Genomic DNA, 10,430 nt, shown 5'->3' on the forward strand with positions numbered 1-10,430 from the left:
TCTCTTCAGGTTATGTCACTTGATATTTTCTGTTTTTTGGTGTAGCCTGTTGAGAAAACAGTAGCGGAATCGAAGCACGTGTAGTCCCCGACAAAGTGGCAGGTGTCTCTGCCTTTGGCTTCATGCATGTAATGGCTGGCTATACAACAAGAATTCTTGTGTACATATGTCAAGCCAACTCTGCAATACAATTACCAAAGGATATAAGTGCTACATATAGTGCAGAAAGTTTATTATCAGGTGTAATTATATCTATGTTATTGTCTCAAATAATGATCCACCTAAGCATAGCGAATATCTGTGTTACACCAAAACCTCCAATTTGAAACCACATATTATATTCCGCATATCTGGGAATAAAATAATGATACAAAAAAACTATACATAAAAACACAACTTGTGAATTACAAATCCGTGTCAAGCGCAGATGAAGTATGCACCCGCTTTAAAATGCACGCCATTACATAATTGTGAGACTAAAGACTTCTATTTCGTGTTTGATAGGATTAGCTAGCATGCACATATTTTTGTGTTAAATCATAGATCAAGTTAGGCTAATGCCTTCCGTTTCCTCACACGTTCTTCTCCTGTTCCTTTATCTTCACTTCTTGAGACCAGTCGATACAACTGTAAATAACCATTAGCCAAAAACAGCTGCAACCAGTAGCTTATTGAACAGATTTTCATCGGTAAATTTCTCAGTGAAATTAACACGTTTTTTTGGCGGCAAAAATAGACAAAAAAATGTATAGCCTAACAACTAAATAACAGCAAAACTAAAAACAAGAGTTGTCATGGAATTCAATAGTCACTGGATTTCCTGGTCGACCCACTGTCTCTTTATTCTGATGGAGAAACACTCCGTGTGTAGGTTGATCCTTGAGCAGTCTGCTCTGCACACTGTTGTCTCATTTGGGTTCGCTCAATCCAAGCTCCCCACGGTTTCTAGTGATGACAACCCCATCCACCTCCCCTTTCACAGTAGACTTTATATATTATCTTATTGAACACAAAACGTGTCTCTCAAGGTTGACATTGATGACTGACTCTTTTTACTATTTAGTAATGCTTGAACATGATGGTCACTGTATATTGTACTAGGGCACGTAATGGTAAATGAATAGATAGATGGACGTAGAGATAGAGAAATAATATTATAGTCTATCCATATAAATATATAGTTTTATGCTAAAGCTGTATATGGTAATACATATATATATGTTTTTACTTGAAATGTGCAAGAGCTGATCCCGAGGAACAACAGGTGATCTTCAGTTTGACTTTTTTGGACGATAGCTACTGTGATAGGAAGGTCAAAGCTGCGCGCCGTAATACGATTCCAGCACCAAGGACAGCGCGTTCTAACGTTCATGCACTTTACTGCCTCCTCTTCCTCATGTCAGTCTGACGTCGTGGCGCCAAACGCCTCTATCATTTCCTTACGGAGTTCTTCAATATGTGATTTCAATTAAACATCACTCAATGAAGCATATCACTCAAGTCTGTAGATGAAACTAGAATTATTCACAATTTCAGTGTATGTGTGCATGTGTGTGTGTATTTATTTTTATGTACTGCTTGTTTGTTGGCTGTGTGTCAGGATTCTTCACATAGTTGAATGAGAATCCTGTGGTGAGGGCTCTGAATGGTTTCTCTGGGCTGTTTTAGTGCTGGTTTGGCTGACAGGTCTATTCCTCTCTGGATGCTGGGGGATTGTCTCCCTCTGCTGCACCTGGGCCCCTCCCTGAGCCTCTGTCTGAGCACTGCCTGGGCTCTGACAGCAGCAGGCTTTATGAAAGTTGAATAACAGGCACCTCTCATTCCAAACCGATCCACAGTACAATGGATGTGATGGTTCAGACCCTGAGTCATCCTCTCAAACCCAGAAAGACAGGCTCAGCTTTAATGATTTTTCTAACACAATGCCCTGAGAAAGCCATGGTTTGATAATCACATCCAAAATGCCCCCACACTGCACAGTACGTGTCTTGTTTACAAAGGCATCCTTGCATGTTTGGTGAGTGAGTGCATCACCTTTAAATATGTATTGATTCTCAATGTCACAGCTGCCCTGCTAGGATAAAATATGCTGAAAACCTGTTGTTTATTCACTGTGTGGGCACCACACTGCATGAGCTTTTTTGTGTCTGTATGTTTGTGCGTGTCTATGTGTGAGGGAGGGAGTAGGTTTAGGGCAAACCAGAAAAGGTGCCCCTCAACAGCATACAAACCCTTGTGCACGGGCAGTACTAGAAGGTCAGACATCTATACAGCATTTGACGTCTAGAATGCTTTTATCCATCAGCCAGCATGGGTTCATCTTTTGTTCATGTAAAATCTTTAATGGTCTCAGACCATAGTTAGAGACCAAGACTTGAAAGAATCTGTCGATATAACCACTTTCTGCTATTTTCATTTATTTCCTTGCTTGTACTACACACAGGTGAAACATAACACTCTGTCCCTCTTTGTAAGAGTAAACCAATGAACTTAGATCCCCTAAAACTTGTCAGTATCAATTTTAATAGTGTCAGAACTTCAATAGTGTGATAGAGGTCACAGTGAAATTATGTAGAGTCATGTTAAAACAACAGAAAGAACCCCATTTAAAATAACCTCTAGTGCTACTTATTCATTTGGTTTGCTTATGGCTGTTTCAGAGTGAACATATTAGATATAAAATATTCTGTGCTGGGAGAAAACCTCCATTAAGGGATTTCAGCCTCATCTTTATGCCTTGGCAGGGCAGATTAAGTACAAATGTTCTTAGTCAACCACTAGATGAGGGATCGGATTTGATGGCTTGAAATCATTTTGTTTGTTCATGTCTTTTGCCTAAAGCTATCAACCTACCCAACTTCTGTACTGAGTGTTTGAAATGCACTGTGGCTCGTACTGGAAATGCTAGTTATCACATGGGAAAAGATTTCTTGTTGTAGGTTAAAGAAGTTTGAAAATGGATTAAGATGTCCCATATATTACATAAGATCATATACAACACACAACAAACTAATAGGAATTGTTAGGTCAAATCTATTGGTTGTAAGTTTGTCATTTAACTATTCAGCACACACACGCACCCATAGCCGATGACAAAGATTTACGTCAGTTGTTACCAACAAATGCTCTGATGTGAATAAGAATGGCCTATATCTATTAGAGAAATAAATCAATGTGGACTCCATTCAATTTCTTTACACCTCTGTTGTTTTGGTAAATAGCTCATTGATGGAGGTTGAAGAAATTCCTGTAAAATACCTATTTGATGAGATTTAGTTAAAACCAGAAAAAAATCAGCTGTTAAACAAACAAACTAGAACAGATTTTCCCTCCATGAAAAACGCAATCTGTAAAACTAGCAGAGCAGAAAGAAGTCCCCAAAAATCTCATCAACGGGACCTGCATTGCAACAGGTTCATGGCCGATTCTATTGGCAATATTGATTTCTTCTGTAATTGACTGGAGGACCCTCAATTCCAGAGTGTACACTTATCTGTCAGCGTGCATGTGATCCGAATGAAACCTGGTCCATTATCCAAGTAACACACCCCCAAGGCTTATCCCATGGCAGAGCATGTGACAAAACTTATCTTGAATTGGTCTGCCAGTACCCTTGTAGTGAGTAATATTTATCATATATGTATATACACAGTCTGAATCACAATTCAAGAAAATCTCTTCCACTGCGCCATCATAACATTGTCATAGAAGTGGCACGACTGACCAAATACAGCCCTGTTTGAAGTAATTTGTTGACTGGCAAAACTACTACTACTTTTTTGTTGTAACATAATCCTGATATCCAATCCTGAATCAGCTTTTTGTTTACAACAAAAGTGAGAGGGAAAAAGTGAAAGTGGTTTTATTTGAGAAGATTTAAGAGACTTTTGTATTTTGGACTTTTATTTGCTTTGGTCTTTGTTTTCCCTCAGTCTGGATTAAACCATTAATAACCTGAGAGCAGATCATCTGAATTGATCATTCCAATTAGATTTCCCAAATGCACTTTTGCATATCTATGGGGCAATAATCATGATATTGCGGTGGGGTAGACACCAATGAATTTAATTTAGATTCTGATTTGTTTGTGTTGAACAAATGTTCCTCAGAATTATGATACCATTAAGCAGCATAATTAACATTCCTTAAATAAGCACAATGAAAAGCTACAGTATAATTACCATTACTATTCTCTGGCTTTACACACAGAATTCTAACTCACGGTTGTTGCTTGGGTGAATCTTGTGATCATCACCAGTTTAATCACCACTTTAAACAGTTAACCCACAGGATGTCTTGCTCTAACATTGCCAAAGGAAGAATGCCAGGGTGTTATTTTCCTGTGGCGCACTCTATAACTTCTACCTAATTTCACCAAACAATAACATTTTGGGGTGACAAGGGGTTTCACCTGTAGTTATTATCAAGTTATTTGTTAGCGAAGTGTGAAGAGAAACCTTATACCTCCGTACTTATACATCTCAACACAGAGTAAGGTGGTTTGGGACAACAGCCTACTAACTACAATCAGTCCATGTTTGTAATCAATGTGACATATGCTAAACAACCAGCTTATGTATGCTCTTGATTTGCCTTGAGAGGAATGAGGCACAATGATGTTTGGATACAATTGTATATATTTTGGACTTTATTTAAATAGGTGTTCTACTTTGAAATGATAATTTCTTGTCCAACCTGAACAATAACGTATACTCTTACAGAACCTGTCTTTCTAAGAAGAACTAATGATACAGTATGTACACAGCACATCAAAGAGCCTCTTTAATGACTCAGATATGCACTGAGATTGAAATCCAGGGCTTTCAGCTCAATTCTCTAAACCAAACAATCATCAGCAAGGAGATGTGCTTATTTTTCTTGCCCATTCAGTCTTTACTTTTGTATGGGAGAGTGGGACTATTTCTCACCGGGTAGGTTGTCACAGCGCTCATAATTAAACATCTTGAGGGTGCTGTCAGCATCGCAAAACTTTTTAGATAGAGACAACTTTCTGCTTTTCATGACCAAAGAAACATTTTTAATTGTTGTTGTTTATGTCTATACTGTCAAACTGTCATTAAATCACACAGGCAGCCAGTTTAATGAGATAAATGTGAAATGTAAGCTTCTGTAGGAATTCTCATGCCGAGCAAGGGGGAATACAGACTCTTCAGGAAGTTTTGCATGAGCATTAGCTGTATATCTCATAGATACCGTCAGTCAACTGCACAAAAATTCACTTGCTTTGCCTCCAAGACTACTCAGAATAAGCTAACATGTTCATGAAGTGAGAGTAACATAGGTTCACCGTGTCTTCTTAGGAGAGGTTTTTCATGTGGAGTTCTGCACCTGTCAGCCAGTCAGGAGAAAAATATCCTCACCAAGAACATCTGATGCAGTATGCAAAAGAAGGTGACATGACACAAGTTGAAAAACAGATGATGTAATATAGGGCCTTGAGGTTTTTCTGGAGTTTTTTCCGATTGCTTCCCAGTTGAACGATGCTCTTCTGAATAAAAATCAAATCAAACTTTATTTGTCACATGCGCCGAATACAAGTGTAGACCTTACCTTGAAATGCTTACTTACAAGCCCTTAACCAACAGTGCAGTTCAAGAAGAGTTAAGAAAATATTTAACAAATAAACTAAAGTAAAAATATAATAAAAAGTGAATAAAATAACAATAATGAGGCTATATACAAGGGGTACCGAGCCAGTGTGCGGGGGTACAGGTTAGCTGCGGTAATTTGTACATGTAGGTAGGGGTGAAGGGTGTGGGGGTATTTGTAAATTTGTATTTATTATGGATCCCCATTAGCTGCTGCCAAAGCAGCAGCTACTCTTCCTGGGGTCCAGCAAAATTATGGCAGTTTATACAATTTTAAGACATTACAATACATTAACAGATTTCACAACACACTGTGTGCCCTCAGGCCCCTACTCCACCACTACCACATACAGTGGGGCAAAAAAGTATTTAGTCAGCCACCAAATTGTGCAAGTTCTCCCACTTCAAAAGAGGAGAGAGGCCTGAAATTTTCATCATAGGTACACTTAAACTATGACAGACAAAAAGAGAAAAAAAATCCAGAAAATCACATTGTAGGATTTTTAATGAATTTATTTGCAAATGATGGTGGAACCTTCTGGATGATAGCGGGGTGAACAGGCAGTGGCTCAGGTGGTTGTTGTCCTTGATGATCTTTTTGGCCTTCCTGTGACATCGGGTGCTGTAGGTGTCCTAGAGGGCAGGTAGTTTGCCCCCGGTGATGCGTTGGGCAGACTGCACCTCCCTCTGGAGATCTCTGGGGTTGCGGGCGGTGCAGTTACCGTACCAGGCGGTGATACAACCCGACAGGATGCTCTCAATTGTGAACCTGTAAAAGTATGTGAGGGTTTTAGGTGCCAAGACAAATTTCTTCAGCCTCCTGAGGTTGAAGAGGCTGTGTTGCGCCTTCTTCATCACACTGTCTGTGTGGGTGGACCATTTCAGGTCGTCAGTAATGTGTACTCCGTGGAACTTGAAGCTTTTCACCTGCTCCACTTCGGTCCCGTCGATGTGGATAGGGCTGTGCTCCCTCTGTATCAGCTCCTTTGTTTTGTTTACGTTGGGTGAGAGGTTATTTTCCTGGCACCACACTCCCAGGGCCCTCACCTTCTCCCTGTAGGCTGTCTCGTCATTGTTGGTAATCAAGCCTACTACTGTTGTGTCGTCTGCAAACTTGATGATTGAGTTGGAGGCGTGCATGGCCACGCAGTCATAGGTGAGCAGGGAGTATAGGAGGGGACTGAGCACGCATCCTTGTCGGGCTCCAGTGTTGAGGATCAGCAAAGCGGAGGTGTTGTTTCCTACCTTCACCACCTGGGGGCAACCCGTTAGGAAGTCCAGAACCCCGTTGCACAGAGTGGGTTTCAGACCCAGGGCCTTGAGCTTAATGATGAGCTTGGAGGGTACTATGGTGTTGAATGCTGAGCTATAGTCAATTAACAGATTTCTTGGAAAGCTATTATTCTTGTGCAGATGGGATGTGGCAGTGTGCAATGGCGATTGCATTGTCTGTGGATCTATTGGGGCGGTAAGCAAATTGTATTGGATCTAGGGTGTCAGGTAAGGTAGAGTTGATATGATCCTTGACTAGTCTCTCAAAGCAATTAGGCTCCAAGTTATAGAGCTGATTTGTATGAGCTGAGTCAATATTGGGGACAGAGGGTTTAACAATCTTCCTCTTCTCAAAGAAGTTTCTCTTGGTAGAAAAAAAATCACTCAAAGAGTCAAACAGACCCTCCAGCTTGAATAGGAAACAATTCATATGTCATCAAATGATGTTCTTCTTAAGCATTACTTTATGCAGCCCCTAAGCATGACTTAATGGGTGTCACGAGCAATAATGACACAGCGGTTTGTGGTGATGAATGATGCAGCAGTAAACCCTTGTGAGTCAGCCTACAGATGATCCTGTCATTGTTAGCTTGACTATGGTGAAATTCTGACAGCATTATAGCCTTATAAACTCTGAACTTTGACAGCATGAGGTACAATACAGTAAGATTATTAATGGACGGTTGAAATCAAATGCAAATTATGGGTCAAACATGGCATTCATGTACATATTGATTTCAGATGATTCACTTGAAGGCCCAATTAAAACCAGTTTCTTCAGAGCAGAGTTTGTCGGTGGGAAAAGAGAAAGAACAGCCAATATTTGACCGACCGCCTCGATTTGGTTTTACGTAGCAAAATTTGAAATTGTGTTATTTACATTAGATTAAAGTAGAGACTCAGAGCTAGAAAATGTTATATCATACACTACAGTTGAGGAACAATGGGAAAGTAATTCTGCTTTTAAAGTTGATAATCTTGTAACCACACTTTTGAGAAAATGGCCCTTTAATTTTTTGGTACACCTACCAGAGAGCTTTTCTTTGTCTACACCTATTCAGGATCGTTTACACCCTCTTTAGCACCACCCCTCTCTTTAATGATTCACACGTGAGCAAGGTAGCATAGTAAACAACCAAAGATTTCATGACTAAAAGTGGGGAAAGTAGTAGCCTACAATAAGCAAAAACTCCAGCTAAAATTGACTTTATCTAGTCCTTAGCAAATATCATAATCGGACTTTGAGGCAGGTCATGTTGTTCTTCACATTACCGTTTCTGGTAAACACACACTATAGAAAATAAAACCAATGTTTATTTGTCACATGCACAGGATACAGAAGGTGTAAACTGTACAGTGAAATGGTTACTTGCATATTTACATAGTAGCAATATGAAAAATAGAAAGTGTCCAGATAAAAATATTGTATAAATATTTTATAATTATTAGATGATTCTTACCCAGACACACGTGTAAATTGGTGTGTCATGTGAAAGAAATGCTATAAGCACTCCGCAGCCACATCTACTGTACCACTGATTAACAAATAGTGTTTGCAGGAAAATATGTTTTTAAAAAAGGATGAAGATAAACAGTCAAAGGTTCTCTTTCAAAACCTTGTTTACTTGAGTGTCTGTGGAAGATTGTGGAAGATCTGAGTTTATGCTTGCAATATGTTGTTAAAGGATGTACATAGGCATTACAAGTTAGGGTGTTTAGGCAGAGGCGTTATCAAACATCACCAAGTGAGTGAGTGGGTACTGTATGTTACTGAAGGTGTGAGACTGACCTTGAACTAACCTGCCTTGTTTTCTTCCATCACCCTCTGCACACTGACTGGCGGAGCCATAAGGGACTCCAGCCGGCCTGGATCACTTTGTTCCTGATCCGATTACCCTGCAGTCCCTGTTACTGTAACTCAATCAGAGCCTAGGCCCAATGTTTGCCTGGAATACATCAACCTTTTCTACCCCTTTAGTAAAGATTGCCCATGAAGTTAATATACCTGTTGTATATCCTGCTGTTTTTTTAACGCATCTGTTGGGAGTGGTCTTCATTTTCATTTACTCAAATTTACATGTGGATGTTAGCACCGCAGCCATGCTGAAATGTAAATGTAATTAGTGTGAATGAAAACAAGCAAACACTCAATCAGAAGTTAACCCATAATATGATTACTATTTACACTATTTAGCCATATGATGCTTCAAGTGTGATCAACTGTATACTTGATTGTTGGATTGAATAGTTTATCAATGAGTTGATTGATTGATAGGCAGGGATATTGTATTTACTTAAAGGAGAGAGCGAGTGAAGGCATACTGCTGTTGCAGTTTTAACAAGGTGATTTGCAAGACAGAGTTGGACAACTCAAAAAGTGGCTAAATTACAGTAATGTCTCATCCTTTAGCCTGCTCTCACAGCCAACCATAGTTCAATTAGAAGATGTTGATGGAAGATATTCCCTACATGCATCAGTGGAGGCAGTATTAAAACCTCTACAGTATCGGTATCCCTAAACCGGGACAGTTGTTGCTCATTATGCGATAATGTGACTAGAATGACGTTGTAAACAACAGGCAACTTTCCGGGACATAGACATGCCCTATATGGGCAGAAACCTTACATTTTTGTTAGTTTAACTGCAGTGTCAAATTTACAGTAGCTATTACAGCAAAAATACCATGCTATTGTTTGAGGATAGTGCACAACAACAAAACATTTATCACGGCAACTGGTTTTATACATTCACCTCTGAAGGTAAACAATGTACTTACATTCAGTAATCTTGATTTGTCATCCTGAGGGTCCCAGAGATACAGTGAGGGGAAAAAGTATTTGATCCCCTGCTGATTTTGTATGTTTGCCCACTGACAAAGAAATGATCAGTCTATAATTTGAATGGTAGGTTTATTTGAACAGTGAGAGACAGAATAACAACAAAAAAATCCAGAAAAACGCATGTCAAAAATGTTATAAATTGATTTGCATTTTTTTTACATTGGGCAAACGTACAAAATCAGCAGGGGATCAAATACTTTTCTCCCTCACTGTAAAATTAAGCATAGTTTTGTTTGATACAATCCATTTTTATATTCAAATGTCAGGTGTAATGGGAATTTAATGTTTGTGCTTTTCTTAGTGGCTGACTGAACGAATCCTCACTGTCAGTAGCTGCATTTTGGCAGTATGCCCAGACAATTTGGCAGGATGCCCAGACCTTGTTTTGAGAACGAAAGATCTCAGATTCAAGGTCTCAGCTTAGAGAGAAGAAGCATTGGTCGGTCACATGAATGAAACAAAACGGTAAAGATTAATTAATTATGCTAAATCATGCAAATATAACTTCTCTGTGTATAGCAGGTCAAGAACCAGGAGGACAAGGAAAGAGAGAATGGGAACGATAGGAGCTGACAGGAAAAATGCTGGTTAGCTTGAACGAACAAGACGAGCTGGCAACAAACAGACAGAGAACACAGGTGTAAATACACAGGGGATGATTGGGAAGATGGGCGACACCTGTAGAGGGGTGGAGACAAGCACAAGGAC

The sequence above is a fragment of the Oncorhynchus mykiss genome, chromosome 12 (assembly GCF_057628025.1).
Source record: "Oncorhynchus mykiss isolate SJ-2025 chromosome 12, ASM5762802v1, whole genome shotgun sequence".
Taxonomy (NCBI): domain Eukaryota; kingdom Metazoa; phylum Chordata; class Actinopteri; order Salmoniformes; family Salmonidae; genus Oncorhynchus; species Oncorhynchus mykiss.